At 44.5% G+C, this 13,621-nt stretch overlaps 1 protein-coding gene and 2 non-coding genes across 5 annotated transcripts in view; 1 reads left to right on the top strand and 2 right to left on the bottom strand.

Annotated features, from left to right (window-relative positions):
• The window catches only part of LOC124552713 (uridine phosphorylase 1), a 444,709-nt gene that overhangs the window by 76,547 nt on the left and 354,541 nt on the right, over positions 1-13,621 (bottom strand). The window lies entirely within an intron of this gene.
• Trnat-ugu lies at positions 953-1,026 on the bottom strand. The gene has a single exon. It is a non-coding gene; the product is annotated as a tRNA-Thr (tRNA).
• On the top strand, positions 1,059-1,132 carry Trnat-ugu. Its single transcript has one exon. It is a non-coding gene; the product is annotated as a tRNA-Thr (tRNA).

Raw genomic sequence — 13,621 nt, 5'->3', positions numbered from 1 at the left:
TGCAAGATGGGTCCCAAAGGAATTGACGCGGCTACACGAGGAAACAAAGTAGCAAAGAGCTAAAGGAACGTTATGAAAGAGAAGGAGACCACTTGCCCAACAAAATTTTAACTTGTGATGAAACTTGGGTTCACTATTATGAGCCAGAATCAAAAAGACAACGCAAGGAGTGGAAGGACACCAACTAACCTGTCAAAAAAAAAATTCAGAACCCAAGCATCAGCAGGAAAAGTCGCATTGACGGTGTTTTGGGATGCTGAAGATCTCTTTTTTTGTGATTATCTCGACGAGAAGCGTACAATCAACAGCTAAGTATCACTCAGAGAGATGCCGTGGATCTCAGAGGAGGGGTGTGATTTCCAGCAAGACAACGCACATCCTCATATTGCTCAACTAACTCGTGAAACCATCGACGAAATGGGCTGGGAAGCACTGCCTCATCCCCCTTACATTCCTGATTTAGCACCTAGTGATTTCTATTTGTTTGGTGCACTGAAGGAGGCATTGCAGCCGGCCGTATGGCCGAGCGGTTCTAGGCGCTTCAGTCTGAAACCGCGCGACCGCTACGGTCGCAGGTTCGAATCCTGCCTCGGGCATGGATGTGTGTGAGTTCCTTATGTTAGTTAGGTTTAAGTAGTTCTAAGACTAGGGGACTGATGACCTCAAATGTTCCATAGTGCTCAGAGAGGTTCCAGGACAACGAGAACGTGGAAAAGTTTGAAGGAAATTGGTTCAAACATCAAGATAAAGAGTTCTTTGCAGCTGGAATAAAAAAAGCTTGTAGCCCTTTGGAACAAGTGCATAAATATGTGAAGACAGTAACTGTTCTCGAAAGAACAGAATACTGTTGATGACCGTGCAGCTTTTCCCCGGAATAAATGATGACTAACTGAAACCCTCAGCTGCCGACAGGTGTTGTTGATATACCTCGATGTGGACAGTTGAAAATGTTTGCCCCGACCGGGACTCGAACCCGGGATCTCCTGCTTACATGGCAGACGCTCTATCCATCTGAGCCACCGAGGGATAAGTCCCTGCAGTCGCGCTATTCATCTGTGTCCTCGGTGGCTCAGATGGATAGAGCATCTGCCATGTAAGCAGGAGATCCCGGGTTCGAGTCCCGGTCGGGGCACACATTTTCAACTGTCCACATCGAGGTATATCAACATACCTGTCGGCAGCTGAGGGTTTCAGTTAGTCATCATTTATAAGTGCATAAATGTTCAATGGGATTATGTTGAAAAGCAGAAAAAGTATTATTTTGTAAAAGTAAATGTTTTTTTTTCTCCAGACCAATTTGTCTGTTAATTATTAAATGACACTCGTACATACACACTCTATTATCAAAAGTATCTGGGCGTCTGTTGGTGGACGTTAATATGAGGTGTGTCCATACTTCGCCTTTATGACGGTTTTAACTCCGTTGGGGACACTTTCAAGACTGTCTCTAAACGTCTATGGAGGAATGGCAGCCCATTCTTCCTCCAGACCCTACACCAGAGAAGGTTGGACGCTGGGTTCTAGAGGGAAGCCTATGTTCTAACTCATTCCATAGGTGGTCCATTGCATTCTGGGTGGGGCTCTGGACAGGCCAGTCCATTAGGAATGTTATTGTCTACAAAACATGGCCTGACAGATGTCTGGGTGCGTCGTTATGCTGATATAACCATAGTCTCCGAACTGTTCCTCCACTGTACACAATACGCAATGCTGTAAAATGGTCTGATATGCTTCCGCAATTAACGTTTTCGTAAGCGCAGAAAGCAGATCACACCCTAACCACTGGAAACACATCCATACAGTAGCACCACTAACTGTGTACTTCAGTGTTCAGTGTTTGAACTTCAGGTGATAGCAGGTATATCTTCCACCAGATAGCCACAAAGTACAGCATGATAGTTCACTCTAAAACGTTCCCAGTCATCAGTGTCCGGCGGCATTGTTCTTTACGCTCGTACACCGCGTCAAGCGTCGTTTAGCATTGACCACAGAAATGTGTGGCCGAGGTCCACGAGAAAGACAGGCGCGTCGCTTACGTCACAACACGTGACACTGCAGGACTTAAGAGTGCTAGCAGCCGTGTCTCGCTAGGAGCAACTAACTATTTCGGACGAGTTTAATAATTCTTGACTGCATATTTAAATGAATGCAAGTTCTCGATTGTACAGACAAAATTAAGACCTTTAGTGGGTACATTTTCAATTAAAAATTTACTTCCCGTGGGTCCTGCACGGAGCCGAGCGTTCGCAAAGTCTGGTGGACAAGCTGACTAGTGTGACGTCACAAGTTCGTTGCAGAGACTGTATATGCCGTTGGCCCCGTGTGTGGCTTATGAGGAGCCGGTCGCCCATTATACGCCATTCTTTTTCACTCCCTATGCACAGTGTGCTAGCTATACAGTTCACAGTGCTTTGGGACTCGAGAGTGATTCCTTCTGCTAATTTCGTGCGGTTTCTTTTACAACCGTCTTCCACAATGCTCGATGGTCTCTGTCTGCCAAATCAAGAGCTCTGTCTGGTAGTGGCTCAGCTGTGGTTGTTCCTTCACCTTTCGGCTTCATAATCACATCACCAACAACCGACTGCGGCAGCTTTAGAAGTGTTGAAGTGCCGCCGATGGATTTGTCACCCAGGTGATATCCAGTGCCTAGTTCACGTTCCATATATTCTGTTGTTACAGCTTCTTTACTGACAACACAATTCTCCCCACCTCTTTAGATACTGGCGGTTCTGCCTCACAAAGTCACGCTTTCTTTGCATATACCATGTACATCTGCCATTTCCGTATACAGTTGCTGCAGTGGAAGAATCCAACGAGAAAAACACTTCGTCACCCATTTGAATAATACAATTGCTGCAGCGGTGCATGCAATTACGCCGGTCACATTAATGTGAACACCGTCTACGTTCGACGTCAACGTGCAGTAACAACTCACAGGCAGCGAAGGGTATACATTACAAAGCGCATTGGAGGATGCGGAAAATAGTGCAGTCGTTGTCATAAGGCAACAAAGGAGCAATTTATCTGATGTCCCAAACAGTACGTACATTCGTTTTCACAACAGCGCGATTTATCTGATGTCCAAAACGGCATGCTCATTGGTTTTCACAACGGGGCAATTTATCTGCTGTCCGAAATGGCATGCTCATTGGTTTTCACAACGGGGCAATTTATCTGATGTCCGAAATAGCGTGCTCATTGGTTTTCACAATGGGGCGATTTATCTGATGTCCGAAATGGCATGCTCATTGGTTTTCACAACGGGGCGATTTATCTGATGTCCAAAATGGCACGCTCATTGGTTTTCACAACGGGGCGATTTATTTGATGTCCAAAACGGCACACTCATTGGTTTTCAGAACTGGGCGATTTATCTGATGTCAAAATGGCACACTCATTGGTTTTTACTACGGGGCAATTTATCTGATGTCCAAAATGGCGTGCTCATTAATTTTCACAACAGGGCGATGTATCTGATGTCTGAAATGGCACGCTCATTGATTTTGTAAACTGTTCACATGCTGTCGGAGTTTAAGTATACCATGCATGGCAAAATGGCGCTATTCAAAACTGGCACAGAGGGAACTGTGGTGCACCACGGATCGTAGATGACAAGGATGAACGATGTCCGTGGAGGTGTGTACAGGCGAACAGATGTGCAGCTGTTGAGCAGCTGACCATCCAGATTAATGCAAGCTTCTAGCAACAGTGTCGCCTCGCCGACCATTCAGCTAACGTTGCTGCTTTCCAGCCTCCGCAGCAGGCGCCTCGTTCGTGCACTCGTGCTGACTGCCGTTCATCGGCGACGAAGGCTGCAATTTGCACGCCTGTACTGTGCAACAGGACGTCTAATGAGTGGCGAGAGGTGGCCTTTTCGGATGAGCCACGTTTTATGATCCGTCAACCATTAAGAGTCTGAAAGCAACAACTGTCGGAAGGGTCCAGGCTGCAGGAGGGAGCCTTACGGTCTGGAGAATGTTGTGGCATTCCCTGGGTGATTCTGTCATTTTAGAAAGCACAATGGATCACCATAACTATACATTTATCCTTAGGGGGACTGTGTCCACCCTTAAATGCAGTTTGTTTTTGCTCGGCACGATCACATCTACAGCACAACAATGCAGTGTCCCATAACTCGCAGTGTATGAGTATGCCGGCCAGAGTGGCCAAGCTGTTCTAGGCGCTATAGTCTGGAACCGCGCGACCGCTACGGTAGCAGATTCGAATCCTGCCTTGAGGATGGATGTGTGTGATGTCCTTAGGTTACTTAGGTTTAAGTAGTTATAAGTTCTAGGGGACTGATGACCTCACAAGTTAAGTCCCATAGTGCTCAGAGCCATTTTTTGTATGTGTGTGATTCTGAGCAGCCGGGTGAGTTTACTATACTCCTCTGACCACCAAACTCCCAGGATTTACGGGGAGTAGGACGCCAAATGAGATGACTTGCAGCAGGAGAGGCACCACAGGACATTTTAATTTCCACTGTCTATACTTTTACAAATAAATTCCAAAAACTTGGTCAGCATGACCAGGAAAGATGCATGATCCACACTCATAGAAGTGGAAGTTCAAAAACACAACAACATAAATTTTTTTTACATGTGAAATTTCATCATTTTTTTTCACTTACTGTTGGCTGCATTTGTTCCTACCAGTACACTTCTTCAACTTTTGTAGTCCTGTCTTCCTCAATTGCGTATAATATTAGGGTATATTGATAAATTTTACTTATGGACCGTCTAGCAGCAACTGAATAAAATACAATTTTAGTGCCATATGTGTTTCGCCTTTATTTTCTGCAAGGCATCATCAGTGGCCTGGAATATGTACCTATGTTTGGTATTTAATTTACATTACAGGCCACTGACGATGCCTTGCAGAAAATAAAGGCGAAACGCGTATGGAACTACAACTGTGTTTTATTCATTTGCTGTCAGGCGGTCCAAAAGTAAAAATTATCAATATATCGTAACAGTAAACTTCTCTTCATAAGTAAGAGATTCATTGATGAATTTTGGACTGGTTACTAAACACACTCCTTAATGCAAAACCACAGTTTGCCAAATCTATTAAAATTGTGGTAAAAATTGGGATAATTAACTATAAAATTTGAGTTTTTTTTTCTAAACACGAAGTTTAAATGTAACAGCTCATTTATTTTTTATAAATTAAATAAATTCTTGAGTTTCATACGCCTGTAAGTATGTTTCGTATGCCATGCAAAATTCATCGCAAAGTCTCTCTTACTAAGAAAAGTGTACCTGTAGCAACAAATGCAGTCAACAATAAGTGAAAAAATGATGAAACTTTACATGTGAAAAAAATTTAATTATGCTTTTGAACTTCCGCTGCTATGAGTGTGAATCCTGAATCCTTTCTGGTAATGCTGGCAAAGTTTTATGAATTTATTTGTAAAGTATAGACAGTGGAAGTCAAAATGTCCTGTGGTGCCTCTCCTCCTCCATGTAGGTCCGTTTGACGTCCTACCCCCCCCCCCCTTTACACCCAATCGAGAATCTGTGGACCACCTCTGTCGGGCTGCACGCACCAAGGATCCTCAACCGAAAAACCTAGCGCACCTGGCCACGGCACTGGAGTCGACGTGGCTCCAGACCCCTGTCGATACCTTCCAGAACCTCACCGACTCTCTTACCGTACGTCTCGACGGGGTCTGCAAAACGCGGGCTATTCAAGCTCCTCATGCGTGGTCACATTGACGTGAATGGACACTGTTTGGCTGTCCACGGGCTGATTTGGCACTGTCCAGTCTACAATTCATCAGCATTTCAAAGATCTACCGACAACTGTCACCAATGCCCAGCTGATAAAACGTATCGATAAGGTGCCTGATTATTACGTGTCTTCTGTCGACGAGTTTACCATTATTACCATTTGTGTCTTTCACATTGTGCAAACAAATTTGTTCAAAAACAAGAGCACTTGCCCGCGAGAGGCAAAGGTCCCGAGTTCGAGTCTCGGTCCGGCACACAGTTTTAATCTGCCAGGAAGTTTAATATCAGCGCACACTCCGCTGCAGAGTGAAAATCTCATTCTGAAATTTGTTCAAGCTTACGTTGTTTCATAGGGTGAGTCATTCTTTGAAATTTAAGTAAAAAGTTGAAAAATTTTCGAAACACAGAAAATTAAAAACTTCCACATGCTTATTGAAGCTAGAAGCTGTAGTATAACACCACACACGTGAGTGGAAAGTACCGGGACACTTACTCGTTAGACTTATAGTACTCCACTTCATTAAGTACTCGGCGGAAAGCTTGTGCTATGTACATCCGTCTGTGCATTCAACATATTGTCCTGTTCTCGTCCAGCAAGCGTATGCAGGGTGGCCAGAAACTGTCTGAAAAGCTTGTAAGGGTGCTGCAGGGTAGCTTGTGCTAAGAAATAATTCTTAAAAAATCCATACGATTCGCCATTTCGGAGTCAATTAGCACTGAAATTAGCGAATCAGGTCGTCACGCGCAGATTCAAGGTACCCTACAGAGACGGTGTTGCCAAACGTGTTTTTCGTTTGGTTTCCTCAAACCAAGCAAACGGACCTTTTGCTCACCTAGCTACTGATAATGAGCATTTCAACAGGTGGTAACTAACGGACCCAAAGATGTTTGTGCATTACCTCACTTTAGCGCGCGCATGTGCTTGAATTTGCGCGCTAATTTCAATGCTAATTAACTTGCAAACGGCGCAACGTATCGAATTTTTTTCTTAACCATTATTTCTCACCACAATGCCCGGTGAAACGCCCTTACAAACTTCTGAGACTCCTTCTGACCACCCTGTATATTTTCTCGAAAACATCCGTAACTCTCGCTTTCTTGTCATCTCTGTTTTTTTCGGCGTGATTGATTAATGGCGAGACTGGGTGTTTAGCCGCAATGTTGCTTCGTTTTATGTGTGAAAGGAAGAAAACAGCTCTGTTGAAAACCAGGAAGAACAGCATTAATCTTCGTTCTTGCTTGCATGTGGTATTTGTAGGGCTTTCGCGGCCTGGTTCGTGACTGTGTCGCCACTGTGATATTGTTGCTGCCAAATAAATTCAACCGAATATTTAATGAAACTTAGTGGGAGTAGGTAAAACAAATAAGTGTCCAGATAATCTGCACTGTCGTGTGTGTTATATTACAGCTTAAAAACTACGATAAGCTTGTGGAAGTTTTCAGATTCAAGTACTTGATACGTTGTTAGTCGAGTATGACTATCCAAGGCTTAATTACGGCATGTCACATTTCCGAATTCAGTACTGGTGTTCAACAGTGCGCGCCGTTACGTGTGATAATGAGCAGCCTACTCAAATCGTGTGTCATATGTTGGTGCAAGACAGCGTGACAAACGGGCATACCCCCTCGAGGAAAAGTTCCGCTGCGTTACGCACTTTCCGGGAAATGTCAGCATTCCGGGAAACGTCAGCCTCACTGTAAGCGTAGCACCGAGCTTGCCCGCCCCGCATTGCATCACCGATCAGTGGTGACTGCTCATATTTAGGAGGTAATCTCGCACAGCCCGGCCTGTGTCCCGTTAATGAGAATCACGATTGTGACATTGTGGGTTTCACCAGCTTTCACAGGTGGGGCACATGCAGACATCTGCTTCAGTTTTCCTTTCGTGCAGCGAAATGCCTTTCCGTAGAAGTTTTCACTGCAGTGTGCGAAGTTTGTTCGGAAAATAGTAGCACAGATACATCAGAAATGGAGAAAAATTTCTTCTTTGTTATCGGCACTGCTTCTAGCGGTAATTTGACTTTCATTTGCAGGACCAATTTGCTCCGAAGCTAATTTCAAAATAACAATGTTAAGTAGTTAGTTGTTTATTCGTCCATACATCAATTACAAGATGATATCAGCCAGGGAGAGCACAAGGGAACAATTGACAGGAATGGGGGAAAGAAATACAGTAGAAGAAGAATGGGTAGCTTTGAGGGATGAAGTAGTGAAGGCAGCAGAGGATCAAGTAGGTAAAAAGACGAGGGCTAGTAGAAATCCTTGGATAACAGAGGAAATGTTGAATTTAATTGATGAAAGGAGAAAATATAAAAATGCAGGCAAAAAGGAATACAAACGTCTCAAAAATTAAATCGACAGGAAATGCAAAATGGCTAAGCAGGGATGGCTAGAGGACAAATGTAAGGATGTAGAGGCTTATCTCACTAGGGGTAAGATAGATACTGCCTACAGGAAGATTAAAGAGACCTTTGGAGATAAGAGAACCACTTGCATGAACATCAAGAGCTCAGATGGAAACCCAGTTCTAAGCAAAGAAGGGAAAGAAGAAAGGTGGAAGGATTATACAGAGGGTCTATACAAGGGCGATGTACTTGAGGACAATATTATGGAAATGGAAGAGGATGTAGATGAAGATGAAATGGGAGATACGATACTGCGTGAAGAGTCTGACAGAGCACTGAAAGACCTAAGTCGAAACAAGGCCCCCGGAGTGGATAACATTCCCTTGGAACTACTGACGGCCTTGGGAGAGCCAGTCCTGACAAAACTCTACCATCTGGTGAGCAAGATGTATGAAACAGGCGAAATACCCTCAGACTTCAAGAAGAATATAATAATTCCAATCCCAAAGAAAGCAGGTGTTGACAGATGTGAAAATTACTGAACTATCAGTTTAATAAGTCACAGCTTCAAAATACTAACGCGAATTCCTTACAGAAGAATAGAAAAACTAGTAGAAACCGACCTCGGGGAAGATCAATTTGGATTCCGTAGAAATGTTGGAACACGTGACGCAACACTCACCCTACGACTCATCTTAGAAGCTAAACTAAGGAAGGGCGAACCTACGTTTCTAGCATTTGTAGACTTAGAGAAAGCTTTTGACAATGTTGACTGGAATACTCTCTTTCAAATTCTGAAGGTGGCAGGGATAAAATACAAGGAGCGAAAGGCTATTTACAATTTGTACAGAAACCAGATGGCTGTTACAAGAGTCGAGGCGCATGAAAGGGAAGCAGTGGTTGGGAAGGGAGTGAGACAGGGCTGTAGCCTCTCCCCGATGTTATTCAATCTGTATTTTGAGCAAGCAGTGAAGGAAACAAAAGAAAAATTCGGAATAGGTATTAAAATCCATGGAGAAGAAATAAAAACTTTGAGGTTCGCCGAGGACATTGTAATTCTGTCAGAGACAGCGAAGGACGTGGAAGAGCAGTTGAACGGAATGGACAGTGTCTTGAAAGAAGGATATAAGATGAACATCAACAAAAGCAAAACGAGGATAATGGAATGTAGTCGAATTAAATCGGGTGATGCTGCGGGAATTAGATTAGGAAATGAGACACTTACAGTAGTAAAGGAGTTTTGCTATTTGGGGAGCAAAATAACTGATGATGGTCGAAGTAAAGAGGATATAAAATGTAGACTGGCAATGGCAAGGAAAGGTTTTCTGAAGAAGAGGAATTTGTTAACATCGAGTATAGATTTAAGTGTAAGGAAGTCATTTCTGAAAGTATTTGTATGGAGTGTAGCCATGTATGGAAGTGAAACATGGACGATAAATAGTTTGGACAAGAAGAGAATAGAAGCTTTTAAAATGTGGTGCTACAGAAGAATGCTGAAGATTAGATGGGTAGATCACACAACTAATGAGGAGGTATTGGATAGGATTGAGGAGAAAAGAAGTTTGTGGCACAACTTGACTAGAAGAAGGGATTGGTTGGTAGGACATGTTCTGAGGCATCAAGGGATCACCAATTTAGTATTGGAGGGCAGCGTGGAGCGTAAAAATCGTAGAGGGAGACCAAGAGATGAATACACTAAGCAGATTCAGAAGGATGTAGTTTGTGTTAGGTACTGGGAGATGAAGAAGCTTGCATAGGATAGAGTAGCATGGAGAGCTGCATGAAACCAGTCTCAGGACTGAAAATCACAACAACATCAGCCATGTCGTCTTAGCCGGTCGGGTCGCCGAGCGGTTCTAGGCGCTTCAGTCTGGAACCGCGCGACCGCTACGATCACAGGTTCGAATCGTGCTTCGGGCATGAATGTGTGTGATGTCCTTAGGTTAGTTAGGTTTAGGTAGTTCTAAGTTCTAGGGGACTGATGACCTCAGAAGTTAAGTCCCGTAGTACTCAGAGCCATTTGAACGACTTTTTACATCACATCATCATCACTGGTCACTGCCTCCCCCCCCCCCCACACACACACACACACACACACATATTCATTTTCCATTTTCCTGCATCAGGACGCTGACGATACTTCCGTTATTGTATTATTCTATTGAATTCTTCGAATCGTCCCCATGGCGCAACTGAGATAAATACTGAGTCACCACCTCATCCCCACTGAATGAGACGTTAAGCTCAAAGAACTGAAGGAGATTAGATCTGTCCATCAGAGATCCTGGGCATATGATTTTATAGTAACATTCATTAAATTATGACAATTTGCTGTAGAATAACACTCGTTAATTACACTATTCTCTACACTATTACCTAAAGAATCGTTGACTTCGTAGTGTGTCTTATTTTAACATTTGGATTTTAGCTGTCTCTAATCTCTCTGGCCACTTTAATGTACAGTTTTATTCCCTTGTAGCAGCTACTGTTTTGGGTTTTTGTTTGTTAATAAGAATTAATTTACACTTTGTCTATACTGAATTGATACGCCCGTTGTATAGTGGAGCAGAATAAGGATTTGGTGTGACAGTGTGACATTTCGTTTTGGGAGAAGGGGGGGGGGGGCGATGCCTTTCCACGCCCCTATCTGGGCACGTCTTTGATTAACTTAAGAGATAATCCGTGAGCAAATTTGATTTGGGCAGCCTGTGGTCTGCAATGTAAATATGATTTTGCACAGGAGCTTTCCACCAGTTAAACTGCCGCAGCACAGTGTCCAGAAAAACTGAAGATGCAAACTGTCTACGTTACGGTAACTGTAAATAATGGAGTTATTTGTGTATGCCAATTACACTACTGGCCATTAAAATTGCTACAACAAGAAGAAATGCAGATGATAAACGGGTACTCATTGGACAAATATATTATACTAGAACTGAGATATGATTACATTTACACGCAATTTGGGTGCATAGATCGTGAGAAATCAGTACCCAGAACAACCACCTCTGGCCGTAATAACGGCCCTGATACGCCTGGGCATTGAGTCAAACAGAGCTTGGATGGCGTGTACAGGTACAGCTGACCATGCAGCTTCAACACGATACCACAGTTCATCAAGAGTAGTGACTGGTGTATTCTGACGAGCCAGTTGCTTGGCCACCATTGACCAGACGTTTTCAATTGGTGAGAGATCTGGAGAAATGTGCTGGCCAGGGCAGCAGTCGAACATTTTCTGTATGCAGAAAGGCCTGTAAGGACCTGCAACATGCGGTCGTGCATTATCCTGCTGAAATGTAGGGTTTCGCAGGGATCAAATGAAGGGTAGACATGCTTCCAATGTCGCCAAACATGGATGCGACCATCATGATGCTGTAAACAGAACCTAGATTCATCCGAAAAAATGACGTTTTGCCATTCGTGCACCCAGGTTCGTCGTCGAGTAAACCATCGCAGGCGCCCCTGTCTGTGATGCAGTGTCAAGGGTAACTGCAGCCGTGGTCTGCGAGCTTATAGTCCATGCTTTTGCAAACGTCGTCGAACTGTTCGTACAGATGGTTGTTGTCTTGCAAACGTCCCCATCTGTTGACTCAGGGATCGAGACGTGGCTGCACGATCCGTTACAGCCGTGCGGATGAGATGCCTGTCATCTCGACTGCTAATGATACGAGGCCGTTGGGATCCAGCACGGCGCTCCGTGTTACCCTCCTGAACCCACCGATTCCATATTGTGCTAACAGTCATTGGATCTCGACCAACGCGAGCAGCAATGTCGCGATACGATAAACCGCAATCGCGATAGGCTACAATCCGACCTTTATCAAAGTCGGAAACGTGATGGTACGCATTTCTGCTCCTTACACGAGGCATCACAACAACGTTTGACTAGGCAACGCCGGTCAACTGCTGTTTGTGTATGAGAAATCGGCTGGAAACTTTCCTCATGTCAGCACGTTGTAGGTGCCGCCACCGGCGCAAACCTTGTGTGAATGCTCTGAAAAGCTAATAATCATTTGCTTATCATGGCATCCTCTTCCTGTCAGTTAAATGTCGCGTCTGTAACACGTCATCTTCGTGGTGTATCAATTTTAATGGCCAGTAGTGTGATTCACAAGAACCACACACTCCAAGAAAAAAAAAGAAAAAAAAGAAAAAAGAATGAATTCGTGGAAATGAATGAGTGGATCGTAAATCTGAAGATATGATGCACATGTATAGACAAACGATTACAATTTCAAAAAAACTGGATGATTTATTCTAGAGAAAGTGCTTCAGAAGCAGCTTTTCGGTTTGGGACTGATGTCCTTCTGAGGGATATCGTGCCAAATTCTGTCCAATTGGCCCGGTAGATTGTCTAAATCCCTCTCTGGTTGAAGGGCCGTGGCCATTACGCTCCAAACGTTCTGGGCAGTTTGGCAAGCACGAAGGCAAGCAGTGTGCGGGTTGGCATTATCTTGCCGAAATATAAGTCCAGTATGGCTTACCATGAAGGGCAACAAAACGGGCTGCTGAATGTCGCCCACATACCGCAGTACTGTCAGGCTGCCGCGAATGACAACGAAAGCGGTCCTGCTCTGAAAAGAAGTGCCAACCCGTACCATCACTTCTGGCTGTCGGGACGAATGGCCGGCGACAGTGAGGTTGGCACCCCACCGCTGCCCCCGACCCGCGGATCCCTTTGGTTTCCATCGGCGGTCCCGTTACAGCACAGCGGAATGTCGGCGACGTTCTCAGCCCCGTTTTGTTCCCCTTCCTGGCAAGCCATTCTGGGCTTGCATTTTAGCAAGATAATGCCCTTCCGCACACAGCGAGGGTTTCTACTGCTTGTCTTCGCGCTGGCCAAGCCGTATGTTGGCCAACAAGGTTGACACATCTCTCACCAACTGAGAATGGTTGGAGCATTACGGGCAGCGCCATACACAACGAACTGGGGATTTCGACGATCCAACGCGCTAATTGGACAGAATTTGGCACGATGTCGCTTAGGAGGACATTCAACAAGTAAATGATAGCGTTCTCGCCAAGGCGAATAAGTGCTTACGTAAGGGCCAGAGGTGCATCAACACGCAATATGTGAAGCTTTTTCTCTTGAATAAGTCATGCAATTTTTCTGAAACTGTAATCACTTGTTTGCGTGTACATGTTCATCACATCTACCGATTTCCGTCACATTCGGTCAATTCCTTCGCTGCCACCTTATACATTTAAAGTGTAAGACAAGACGGTCATTGCCTTCATGGAAAAATCTCTTCGTCCCAAGGAAATAGACTGCCACGAATGTCTTTCCAGGGCTCCAACAATAAGGAAATTGCATGGTGAGAGATCGGGACTGCATGAAGAACGTGTAAGGGTTTTCCAGTGAAACTTCTACACAGTACATAAAACAACCTCGGCAATATGTGGGCGGACCCACTTTTTGCGAAGGAGCTTCGTATCAGTACACACCTCTCCCGGCTGTTGTGTGTTTTCGGGACCGGGGGCCGCTACTTCTTCATTAAGTAGCTCTTCGGTCGACATCATGAGGCTAAGTGCATCCTGTTCCAG

The sequence above is a fragment of the Schistocerca americana genome, chromosome 10 (assembly GCF_021461395.2).
Source record: "Schistocerca americana isolate TAMUIC-IGC-003095 chromosome 10, iqSchAmer2.1, whole genome shotgun sequence".
Lineage (NCBI taxonomy): Eukaryota > Metazoa > Arthropoda > Insecta > Orthoptera > Acrididae > Schistocerca > Schistocerca americana.
Note: the sequence above shows the minus strand (reverse complement) of the source record. Positions and strands in the feature narration are given on the sequence as shown.